The sequence below is a fragment of the Gasterosteus aculeatus genome, chromosome 17 (genome assembly GCF_964276395.1).
Source record: "Gasterosteus aculeatus chromosome 17, fGasAcu3.hap1.1, whole genome shotgun sequence".
NCBI lineage: Eukaryota > Metazoa > Chordata > Actinopteri > Perciformes > Gasterosteidae > Gasterosteus > Gasterosteus aculeatus.
The window spans coordinates 2,948,382-2,960,722 of NC_135705.1; the positions used below are offsets into that span (position 1 = coordinate 2,948,382).

General features: G+C 45.2%; 1 protein-coding gene and 1 long non-coding RNA gene across 3 annotated transcripts in view; one reads left to right on the top strand and one right to left on the bottom strand.

The window, feature by feature from the left end:
- Window positions 1–12,341, top strand: part of igsf21a (immunoglobin superfamily, member 21a) — a 124,792-nt gene that overhangs the window by 42,382 nt on the left and 70,069 nt on the right. The window lies entirely within an intron of this gene.
- LOC120835159 (uncharacterized) lies at window positions 6,285–7,706 on the bottom strand. Its single transcript, XR_005714545.2, has 2 exons — window positions 7,467–7,706; window positions 6,285–6,834 (listed from the first exon to the last, which is right to left on the bottom strand). It is a non-coding gene; the product is annotated as an uncharacterized LOC120835159 (long non-coding RNA).

Consider the following 12,341-nt stretch of genomic DNA (forward strand, 5'->3'; position numbering starts at 1 on the left):
GGACGCTGGCTTCGTCCTGCGCTCGGCGCTGCGACGCCGTTCATTAACGAGAGAGCGGCAGTCACGCAGAAACGCTTCAGTCCAAACAGCTTCTGCTCTCTCACTTTTATTTTTGCGAAGAAAGAAAGAAAAAAAGAAAAACGGTGTCATTGGGCCGATCAAGGTGGGACAAATGAGAGATTCATGGCACTTTACACACTCGTTTTAGTACCATAGATCTCCTCCACCGCTCTGAGGATTCATTTAATCGGGCAGCGATTGCAGAGTGGTGTTTTGCTGGTATTCTATCAGATGTCCCTGCTGTATTGATGGCTGCAGTTGGAAGAGAGCTGCACGCATTACGTGTTGTCGCGAGGGAAGCAGCGGGGGGGGGGAGGGGGGGCGCGCCTGGCAGAAAGTGGCCTCATCTCTCCAGTGGCCACTGCTCAGCACAAGCGCTGATAAATGATAAATCAATTACCCGCACCAGGCTGCCAAAGTTTCTTTAATCTCTGACTTTTATTTGACTAAATAATGTTGACTTCCCATTTTAGCCCCTGTTTAAGTGGAACGGGGGGGTTGATGCTCACCTGGGGAATCCTCGTATCTGATCGAAGCCCGGCCAATCAGACAAGGGGGGGGCGCATCAACTGAATATTTCAGCAAGCGTAACAAGTGTGCAGCGAGATCCTGATGTATTCTGTTTGAGGATATTTTAATGCATAACACATCCCGCACGTAGGATGTGCTAAAGATAAACCTCCTTTTTAGGGAACCTTTAAAGCCTCAAACGAGTTCTCGAGCGGCGTTGTTGTTGTTCACAATCCGAAAAACACGACGAATTCGACCAAATAACAACGATAGTGTAAAACATAATGTGTAGAAAATGATTTAATCTGGCAGAATTGGTGAAAAGTAACCATAAGAAAACAAAAATGGCCGACAGGGAAAGCAGCTGCGGTGAAACATGCTGAATGACTGAATGACTGAATGCATTCATTCATCCTGCACCTTCACGCCATGCGTCCCCTGATAATCCTGTCCATAAGATCTTATTCGACTTTATTCGAGAAAGGCAGACGGACGAGAACGGACGTTGCTGGTGCATGCTGGGAAACCCCCGAACAAATGAAAGCGTGAATGCCGGCGGGCCGTGGTTTAAGCGACGCCACCCGGCTGTCAGTTACGCTTTAAATGGCGCACCAAGTGGCCCCCGATGGATCGCTTGATGGGCCTGGAGCCCGCCGGGGGGGAGTCGGTACGGCCGTGCCCCTTTTCATTTACGTCGCTCAGACGCGCCACAGCCGTCTCCCGGCGGCGGCGGCGGCCCAGGTAACCCGTCGCGGGGGGAACGCGGGAGGTGTCTGTTTAGAGGGCCTGTCGAGTTCAGCTCTGCTGCTCTCACTCCCGCCGACGTGACTCTCTCTCCCTCTCTGTCTCCCTCTCTGTCTCCCTCTCTGTCTCTCACGGACGGAAGCGTCTTCTCCGAGACACTTCCCTAATTTGTCCCTGGCTGAGCTGCTTTTCCCCGACGCTCATCTCATCATTCGGTCCGTGTCCACCGCTGTCCATTTCATTACGAGGATCACCTGAATGCATAATCCTACTCTCTGCTGGATTGAACACCTCCTCCTCCCCCGCACACACACACACACACACACACACACACACACACACACACACACACACACACACACACAAGCAATAATATCCCAGAGACATATTGTGTTGTTCACGTTGAGAAACTCAATGTTTTTACTAACTAAATGATGCATATGATGTACATATTCTCCATTGATCTACTTAATTACGTCACTATATTGAGTACAGTCTCCCTGCCGTCCACCTATGGGCAAAGCGTGGTGGAGATACGGGGATTGACCGTCTTTTTTGTGGCCATTTGATTGAAATCTTGGCACTTTTGGGCATTTTTCTCTGCACCAGAAGTAGCTGCTTGGGCTCAAAATATGATTTCACACACTGGCCACAACACGGCATTTTTAAAATGGCTCATTCACTTAGTAGGAACGTACTATCTGCGTATCTGCTGGCATTTAAGTAGGCTTATATATCCATCGACTGTTTCAGATCCATAACAAACAGACCTCACTGACTATCTGAAGGCTCTTAATCCAAATGCATAATTATGTCCTCTTAACACATTGCCGTTTTATTAAAAGGCACTTAAGTGCTGCACATCGCTGGGTTCGGACTCCAAATTTGGACATGAAAATAGTTCTGCATGTAAGATTCTGACCAAACTTTACAGTTTAACTTACTGCAAGAAAACACTCCTTCTGGGATGAAGCGACACACTTTGGTGCCCACGCAGACGATGCACCCCCGTCTCCTACATCGCCTCAGGCAGTATTTTCCAGATATACTTGTGGCCCACATTTTGACAAATCCCATTAAAGCTGTTGACAGCGTCAGAGCACAATATAACGGCTATGCAAATGATTTACCCCGCCACAGTAAGCCAAGCAATCTAGGAGTGCATTACGTTAGATGCGTCACGTAAGAGGGCAGTGTGTCACCGCAGTGGCCACACTGCCCTCTTACGTGACGCCCACCCACCCGTTAACCTCCGGATCCACCGGCGAGGGCGAAGTTACCAGACGCTCAAACAAAAAAGAAAAACCCCGCAGTGTTTCTTCAAGCCAGTAATCCTCTTTCTTGACTGTGGCGAGACGCGGGAGGCGTCGTTTGTTAAATCCCAGTTTGAAATCTTCAAGACAGGGTTGCCTGGGCAACTGGGATGTGTGAGTGCAGAAGAGAGCTCGCCGAGTGCGTACGCACAGCACACTCCTGTGGGGGTTTTTGGGGGTCTTAACGTCCTGCTGTTTACTCCCAAAAGGGGTGCGGATCGTGTAGGTTCAGTAACGTTTAAATAATGTGTGCACACCATCCATCCATCCATCCGCCCGTCCCTCTGTCTGAAAGTACCGAGGTGGTTTAAAGATGCGTTTCGATCGTGAGCGTTTGTTAACTCTCACTTAAGTCCTGAAATGGAATCAAACGGAGCTCATTTCTCGCGTTCCTGATCGTGCACAGTACGGCGGCCGGCGGGATCATTATTCTGTGGCGACCGCCGTGAACGATTGGGAGCACCTTGCCTCCCGATGCCGCGTGTTTGTCTTGATGAGAGCCACTGCGATCCCTCACTGCTACAGCTCTCTGTCTGCAGTGGACTTCCTCTTGTGTGCCATCGGGGCTTCGGCCCAGCGACTTGTTTAGTTATTGTCTCCTACTTGGCGGGTCGACTTTGTTCGCCCCCCCCCTTGATTGATTGTAGCATCATTAAAACGCCTCAGCGTTTCCCTGCCTTCATCTTGCCTCCGCACTCGGGTTCAGCCCCTGATTGTGAGTCCATCAGCAGGAATAACTTTACATTAATGCGCCCTTTGAAAAGCCAAAAAAAACCCTCAAAACTCGTCCTGCGAACCGGCCGCTAAGAAAATGAACCGGCAGGTGAGTCTCTGATTGCAGAAGACGTCCAGCGATACACATGTGAGAGTGGGATTTATTCAGCGACGTCTGTTCTTGTGCTGCAACAGGTAAACATCAGCATGTTGGTTGTTGTTTTTGTCTGTAAACCCTTTGTTCCTTTGCATGTGTTTTAAGGCCGCTGGAGCCGCAAGCAGCGGAATCATGACAGTAGTTTCCTTCCGGACGCCGTCACCGTCTTCTCAAGTTCTGTGTCCCTCCAGCAAATCCAGTTTCACTCCCGCGGCACATTGGTCCAGGATTCAAACATTTTGGTCAGTTGTTGTGCAATGATGAAAAAAACAATAAGTCTGAATCTCTGAAGAATTCATTTGTGATTACCAACTGATTGAAATCCTTGATTTCCAACGCTGATTGCAAGGCTTCGCTTACACGTTTGCATAATAAAAACAACCGGCGCTCACGGCCTCAATCTTCATACCTTCAGAACTTTCTTTTACCCTTTGAGCATCACATGCACAATAAACCACCCAGTCAAACACACATCTACATTACTTTACACAAATAGCGAAAAGTACATTTAAAGCACATTTTACATTCTGCAAGACACAAATAATTTGACTCTACACATACAAATGCGTGTTTACGCGCGGTTTATTGTTCCGTTTTGCTTTTATCTGCGGTTGAAATTGGAATCCAAAAAGCTCAGAACCCTCAGTGAGACACTTTGGTATTTTACAATAAGACGTCAACACGTAACAACAAATATTTCCAGGAATGAACGAAGGGTGACAGAAAGATGTTTCCACACTGGTTTGTTTGGGGGGGCAGTGAAAAAAGAAATGTGTCATGGCTCTTTAAACAGTGGCACAAACCTCTGTCATCTTTATTAGCCTGCTGCTCCGTGCCGAATGCAGGGCCCCGAGGGGAACTGGAGATAAGGTGATATGGATCACTGCACGCGGCGACATTCACTCCCCTTTGAGAACGCCGCAGGGGCAGTTATACGTCGAATGATAATTACACACTTTGTGTCAGCAAACTACAGTTTGAGTCCTACTTTTTTTTATTCACACATTTTAATGGCAACAAAGGGACCGATCGTTGCCGAGAGCTCGCCCCGCTAATGGCAGAGAACGTGACCGCCAACGGAATATTTCGGGCCCCATGCAGCCGATGGCGGACAATTTCTCTTCACACAATCGATCCCCCGGAGAGCCGCAGGTTTCTACCCAAAGCACACTGTGCATTTCATTCATTTGCTGATTCAGAGACGATTAAATGAAATGAAAATGTATAATCTTCCACTGTTTTTTCCCCCCCGAAATGAACAAAAGAATAGAATAGTTGCTTCCTTAAAAATTCAAATTTTAAAAATCTTTACGGGAAACACACGGGCATGGTTCTTTAGTTAATCACCCACGCTTCATGCACGGCACATTTATTTCTCAGTTTCTTACAGAGACGTCGGTTACATAACAGTATTAAATGTAATCAGTGTTTGGATACCGTAAAACCATTAAACGTTGTTTTGCAGAGGGAAGATGACAGTTTATTATATGGATCTAAAAATGCTTGCTAAATTATATTTCATTTACAACGGCCATCTGGGAGAAGATTTCCGTTTTGAAGTTATTGTTTTTGAGCCTTACTGTAGCTCGTCCGGTCTTCAACATCGTCTTGGAAATTCCTAATTCCTCACCACCAGATTTTTGAAATCCATTCTTGCCGTCACTGCAGGATTAAACAAGACAGTGATTGCTTAGCGATTAGGATCAGAGCCTCTTTGTGACGTTTGCATGAGAGGAGGAAGTCATTTCCATGCCAGTCGAGTATCAGCAGTGACCCCAACACGTTGTGCCTCAGGAGGTCCGCAAACAACCAGACCCTCATTCAGCTCTTTATTTATTAGCTTGTCTCTGTGACGAGGCGTAGTCCCAAAGGGAGGCAAACAAGCAAATGACATCTGCAATAAGTAAATTCATTGATTTTCTATAGTGCCCCCTTCAAAGTCAGATAATTAGATCATTATTACATGTTTCATTTCTATTACAACCAACACGTCTCCTTTATTAGACCAAATAAAGGATTGATTGTGAACTAGCCGAGGCCTAACATGGGAGACTGTTGGCCGTCTTAGCGCTGCATTCTTGTCCGACAGATGTTAAAGCCCATCTGTCAGTACACTGGGTGACAATGTCCCTCATTACCACCAACGCAGGCACTTGGGTGTATTCTGATGTGACCCCATATACACCGTTCTGCTCCTGTAAGTACTCACCAGAGCACCAAATGTGGATTAATCCACACCTGGAAACACCTGCTGAAGACAGTACCTGCTGCTAAAGAATAATAATGCTATTGGTAACATGTATATGCTATATGTTACCCTATTCATACAGGTTTGTGTGTGGCTTTAGCGACACATCCTGTGCCTTTGTGAAAACAACATAATGAAATTTGACAAGCGCTACACATTTGTTCAACGGGACGTATATAATATGCAACATCAGTGTGTGCGCAGAAGCCGTTGAATATCTGATAGTCATACAGCAGCATTTGTTCACGTGATGTGTTTCTTATCTGTGCAAGCTTCACAGTAACTTGACATCAAATTACGAAAAGCACATAAATAAAGTCAGACCTAAATGACAACGAGTGATTTTCTGATTGACGCTATCTAAATTAAAAAAAATCACTGAAGTGATCAGCAGGGGGAAGTTGTTAGATAACAACTACGAGTTCAGACACTTCTCTCATTTGTCTTTTGCTGCCTTTCTGCATCGTCCTTTGCTTCTATTCCCGGTCATTATGGGCCCAGTAAGTGAACGGCCTTAAAACACTGTGGGAACTTCATGAAGTCGAGGAGCTAATAAGTTCTATTATCTACTATATGCCAGAGGTTGTTGTCCTGTACGTCGCGTGCCGATCTTTCACTGACCTCGACTAACTGCTGCAAAGACACAATGAAAACGTCTCATTGTGCTTTAGTTGCCACAATCTGATATTGAGCCGCAAGATCAAATCCTTTGAAGAAATGAGCTTAAAACATATTTAATAATGACAATCAGGGATTTCTGTGCAGTAAAAGAAGGAGAAAGAACGTGTAGAAATTCAAATGAGCTCGTCGAAACTGTTTGTGGGGTCTGATGACGCTGATTATCGGTTGGATCCATGTCAGTTCACTGCTGAAGAAGAAAACCTGCGGCGTCTTCTCGGCTGTCCTCATCGCACCGTTTCAAGTGGCGGTCCTTGAATTTCCTCTATACGCCGAGTTAAACGCCGCCAAGATTCCTTCCCTTGAGACGTGACCTTTCCTTGAAGGCTTTGTCAGGGCTTCTATTCACTCGTCCACTCCTCATCATTTTGTCCAGCTTCTTACTCCGTTTACCGAGTCATCTTCACCCCCTGCAGAGACAAACCCATAAGAGAGCGCTTAGCGGTTAGCGGTTAGCGGTAGTTTTGTATAAACTCAAGTACATGCGTCCTCGACCAGGAGTGCGTCCTTCCTTGGAGACGCCAACTTGCTTTTGACAATTTGACAAATGCAAACAAACAAAGGTGTTGTCATATCTGATTGGTTTGGATTTCCTTTGGGGCCTTTTTGTAAAAGTTGAGTATATCGCTGGATGTTGTTCATAATAGAGGCGATGTGGTAGGAGCTCTACGTGGGAATGAAAGGTGCCGTGATTAGCATTCGGGTTTTGATCCCTGGTCTCTCTGGTTTCCTCACACAACCCAGAACGGGATATCCGGCATGTTGTGGGAGACCAATATGTGGGTCACACGTTCTGATTTGCATTGCTTGAGGGAGCAGGTCATCACTGAGATGGAAATCTATGATTCCGCGTCGACCCCTAACGCGAATGTGCAGACGAAGAGGAAGATAAAAAAAAAAAGAAAATGTGCTTATAACTTCATCCTTTTTTTTCTCTTTTAGCATCTCGTCTTTGGTGCAAAAAAGAACACAGTGTACAGAAGAAGATGTTCAGACTTAATTCTTTAGAAAAACAGATAATACACTTGAGTTCCATACTTACAAAAGATGCGGCACTGCGGCCGCGATCGCAGCAGACGTCACTCAGCACGTTTTGTGTTCCGGGGACTCGGCAGGTGCAGAGATGCCATTAAAGGATTCCACTGCCGCAACAAATGAAAAGGCCTTTTCAGATTAGGCGCCCTGCTGTTTCAGAGCTCCAAGTTAAAAGCCGAGAGAGCTACTTGAGCCTTCTGTCAATTTCAAAGGAGCTTCGACGCGGCCGGGTCCATGCTCCTGTGTTCTGTGAAGAAAAACAGACAAAAAGAGTAAGAGGATGAATACTGAATGCCCTAAAAACTCTGCATTAACATTTCTGTCGTTAACTCTTTTTAATTAGATGCCATCCTCCTCTTCTTCACACACGGTTCATGTGTGTGTGTGTGTGTACATACAGGTGGTCCGCACAAATACCGTAATATTAGGGTTGATTACTGGCAGCAGGATAACAGTATCTTTCCGTAATATGTCGTCAATGAAAAGTAAATTACTGTGAAAGGAAACTGAGTAAGAGGAGCCAGTTCAAGGACTCCCAGGATGCATCGCTTTCGCCGCAACACCCAGGCGTTCCACAGCAGGTCACCCATGGATCTTCACCTGATTAATGCGTCCATAACATAGGAGTGGTTTATTTAATACACAGTTCACTTTGAGTCCAATGTAGATGCAAAGTCACACACTCCTTCCCGGAATGAATAATGCCGCACTACACACAGCGGTGTGTGAGTGATGGGTCTGAATGAGCTGCGCACCAATCACAGGCACGCCGTGCACCGCGCTCACTCAGAACCAGGCCGGCTTCGCAGCCAAGGAAAAACAATTAGAGGAAAGCCTCGTTTCCCCCGGCGGGTTTATTGCGAGCGAGCGAGAGAGAGAGAGAGAGAGAGAGAGGTTTTTTTTTTGTAATAGATTTTTTGTCCGTGTAAAATGAGACGCTGACCTCTGGGCCCGAGACACTCGAAGACACCAGAGGAGCAGGACAGTGCGCACTCCCAGTGGGGCGAAAGGAGACTCACCCGGGACATCATTCTCGCGCCTGGCGTGAGTCATACTGCCCGGCCGTGACAGCTACTGCTCGCCGTGGTTATCGCCACGGAGCCTCTGAGGGGGGTTCAGAGTCAAGATTGCATCTATGCAATCAAGCTTTTTTTTTTTTTTTTAAATGCCATGAGACCCAGGCAATCGACTCGGCTTTTTCATCTCTTGTGCGGCCGCTGAATTGGCGTTGTTAATCATGTGATCCTGACAGGTTAATGGCGAGGTAATTTTTAATGAATGAGGCGCGTTAAAATACTTGTATTATTTCTGTGGTTTTTGTTAATTGAATAATGTCAGAAGCCTGTTTTCTTCACGTACAAGTGAGCAATGCGCCTGATAAATTGAAAAGCACTATAACAAGTCATTGTACGCTGTTCATTATTCAAATATATTCATTGAATTCCTGAAATATTTGGCCGAGTTCTTGTGGATAATTAGAAAATAAAGGTCCTTTTGAATCTTGGTTATTTACGCTTGAAACCTCCATCTCAACGCGATCACAAATGTGATGTATTTAATATTTCAAGTTTCCCCAAACAGAATTGCTTAGTGTTAAGCTTCTTGCAGAAATCTGCCAAAATTTGAAAATATATGAAAGACCTTTCTTTCATATATTTAACAGCAGTGGGCCTGGATTTGATACCCGGCATTTGAATTTGTCTGTTTTCACTTTAACGGCCGTCTCTTTATTCCCCGTATGCAGTCTTCAACACGTTGTATCTCAATGGGGCCATTTTAATGTTCCCAAATTACATCATTTGTATGACTCTAAACATTCGCTTTGTGTGTGAGAAAGACGATAACACAGAGGGTGTTTGTATTTTGCACATGATTCTGCCTGGTTTCATTTCCTCTCTCACACAGTGATGACAATAGTGTAGCTCTTAAACACGTGTCGTCCATATCTTAAGTGTCCTTTTTTATGATTCATTAATCATAGAGAGAGTTCTGCAGTATGAGGACGTATATGAGGAGGAAGAAAGAGCAGCATGGATTTATTTTCTTGTGGAGAGTTGCGTACGTCACACAACACGTGATGGTGATTAGACATGTTACCTCACCGGGGGGACACACACACACCACCACGCCGCATGTTTACAGTGCTAACAGGCGCTGGATTATTATTTTTATTATTTTTGTGGATGATGCACTCATGACTTCGGTGGGAACCCCTTTTGCCTCTACGGCAACACTGAAGGGACATATTATCTCTAAACGCTAAACACAGTCCGTTACACTACGGTAAGACAGAGAGACAAAGTGGCTGACAGTGATAATTTCGTTGACAAAAACTAGGATGAAAAATGTTCGTTAACGACCTTCTTTCCATGACTAAGACGTGACGAAAACAATCTAAAAAAATAAAAACTATGACTAAATCTATTCTGACTTTCGTTAACGAGGCGAGACGAACACGTTGGTGGTTGACGAAGTCGCGATATCCCCCCGTGACGCAGCTGGACAGACAACAGACCGGCAAAGTACGGCGGATGTTAACGCGCCATGATGACGTCATCCACGAACCCACAACCATTGTGGCCCGCGAGTCAAAAAGTTTGCCGACCCCTCCTGTAGACCTGTCCTAGGGGGGGACATCTAATGGACAACCAAGTACTGCAAGCTGGACCATTATGCAGCTGTAGACACAACACAGGGGGTCCCTGGGCCTGAGAAGGGAAGAAAAGCAGTTTGACATGGCTGTTAAATGTGACTAAAACTAATTACATTTTAGTCTAGATTTGTCGACTAAAACTAAGAAGGATTAAAATGACTAAATGTGACTAAAACTAATATGCATTTTCGTCTGAAGACTAAGACTAAATCAAAAATAGCTGCCAAAATTAACACTGCTGGCTAAGAGTGTCTCTACCTGCTCACATTGCACTAAATGCCTGTCACCTTTGACCTTACTTGCCCACCTTCTGTGTGTCGGCTCGTAGGCAGGTATGACATTAGCATGAGGTGCGCGTGGAACAGAGGCGGGACGGGGAGAAGCGCTAATGTTATTCCTGAATGCTTTGTTTATACTCGATCTTAATGGAGATGTGGAAACACAGGTTTTGATTTATGACAACCTTACATTCATCTGTAATTTATGTAAATCTTCGCCACAGATTCCCGGTAGAGCGCAGCCATTATGTCAGCTCAAAGCGATGTGACCTTAACGTGGCTTTAATAGATGCGTTTGTAATGAAAAATGGAACTCATGCAATAAACACTCTTTTGAACTTCGGCGGCTTGTACAAGTGATACCGAAGAAGTCGCCGCATTGCATTTGCTTTTAATTTTCCCCACGTAATCACAATCTACCAGTGGGCCCGACTGTCGCTGGTCTCATGCGCAATCATCAAGCACTGTTAATCAAGAGTAAGTCTAAACGCACACTTATTAGTTTAAAGCACAGCACACTTTAATTAATGTGGACCCGATCAAACATCAGTGTGCGACTAGCTGGGAGGTCACGTGATAGATACTTTATTGATCCCTCAAGAGGGAAATTTTGGTGTCACAGCAGCATGTACAGGGAAGAAAATTAAAAGATACATATTATATACACATTATATACAATATAATAAGATAAGAAATATTAAATTATTAAATTAAATTAAATAAACTAAACTAAAACAAAAGAATAACCTTCAGTAATTGATTATTAGTTGATTATTTGCTTCCATCGTGAGTCTCAGCTTATTTTTTTTTAAACGTTTTTAGTTCATGGTCTTACGCTGGAATCCTCTCGATGCTTCTATTGCAATCTCAAGAAAAATGCATCAACCTTGTGTCATATAATCCTATTTTAAAAATAGACCCGGAGGCCACAATATAAAATCTGCTTCAAAGTCAATTGCTTCCTGGCGTTATTTGTATCCCAAGTCCTCCGCACTCTTTGTTAGACGTTAAAACAAATGCAAAGTGTAAACAGCGGTTGAACGGGATCAACGCCAACAATCCTTTGGTGCAATGTGAATGCATCCGTAATAATGTCCCAAAGGTTAGTTCTAAAAGCAAGGCCTCTGCTTTTATTGGATGAAATAGAAGAAAACATCCGTGTGGCTCCACTGGATTAAGTATGTGCTGAGGACTAATGTGAACATGTCAGCATCACACTGGACGGTAATACAGCATCTTATTGTTTTATCAGCGGAGGCCCGACTCCGCTAAGCCTCCCTGGATCTTCTCCCCCTTTTACACACTCAATGTGCTCCAACACCCCCTTGATATACTAATTGAACACTTTGTTTAATCCCCTCTTATCCTGATGTGATCCGACCATTTAGAATCAAAAGCCGACGGAGGGATCCGTGTAATTTCAGTTTGCCCGGCGTCCGTCTTTCCCCGGCTGACGCGGCACACTTGTGCGGTGTTTGCGGCGGGGTCGAGCCCACCTGGCTGGACGGTCCCGTGTTCCCGCCTCCCGGTTTCCGCGTCACCACGTCGTCCTTCTGTCGTCCTTTCATGTGCTCCGTCGTGTGTTCGGTACGATGAAGGACATGTGAGCGACTCACAGTAGATGCGTTTGTTTTTCGGTCCACATGCCTGAACAGATCGGCTCTGTTGGAACGAAAAGAGTAAGGATGAATAAGGGTGACTGTTCCCGCTGCTAGTGATGAGTAAGGTTCACGCGCCGTGCAGTGAAACTACTTTGAGGTGTCCTAGTTAAGATAAAAGCTTGTTTCAAGGCCTTGATTTTGCATTCACAAAACTGTGGGGAGTATTCTTTTTATTTATGCAGCAGGAGTGTGGCGGCAAACGCAACATCTCCTTTTTGGATTACAGCTGCTTTAGATGCAAAAGGGGCTCAGCTGCATTTCCTGCACGTCGACAACATCACTCCATCGTG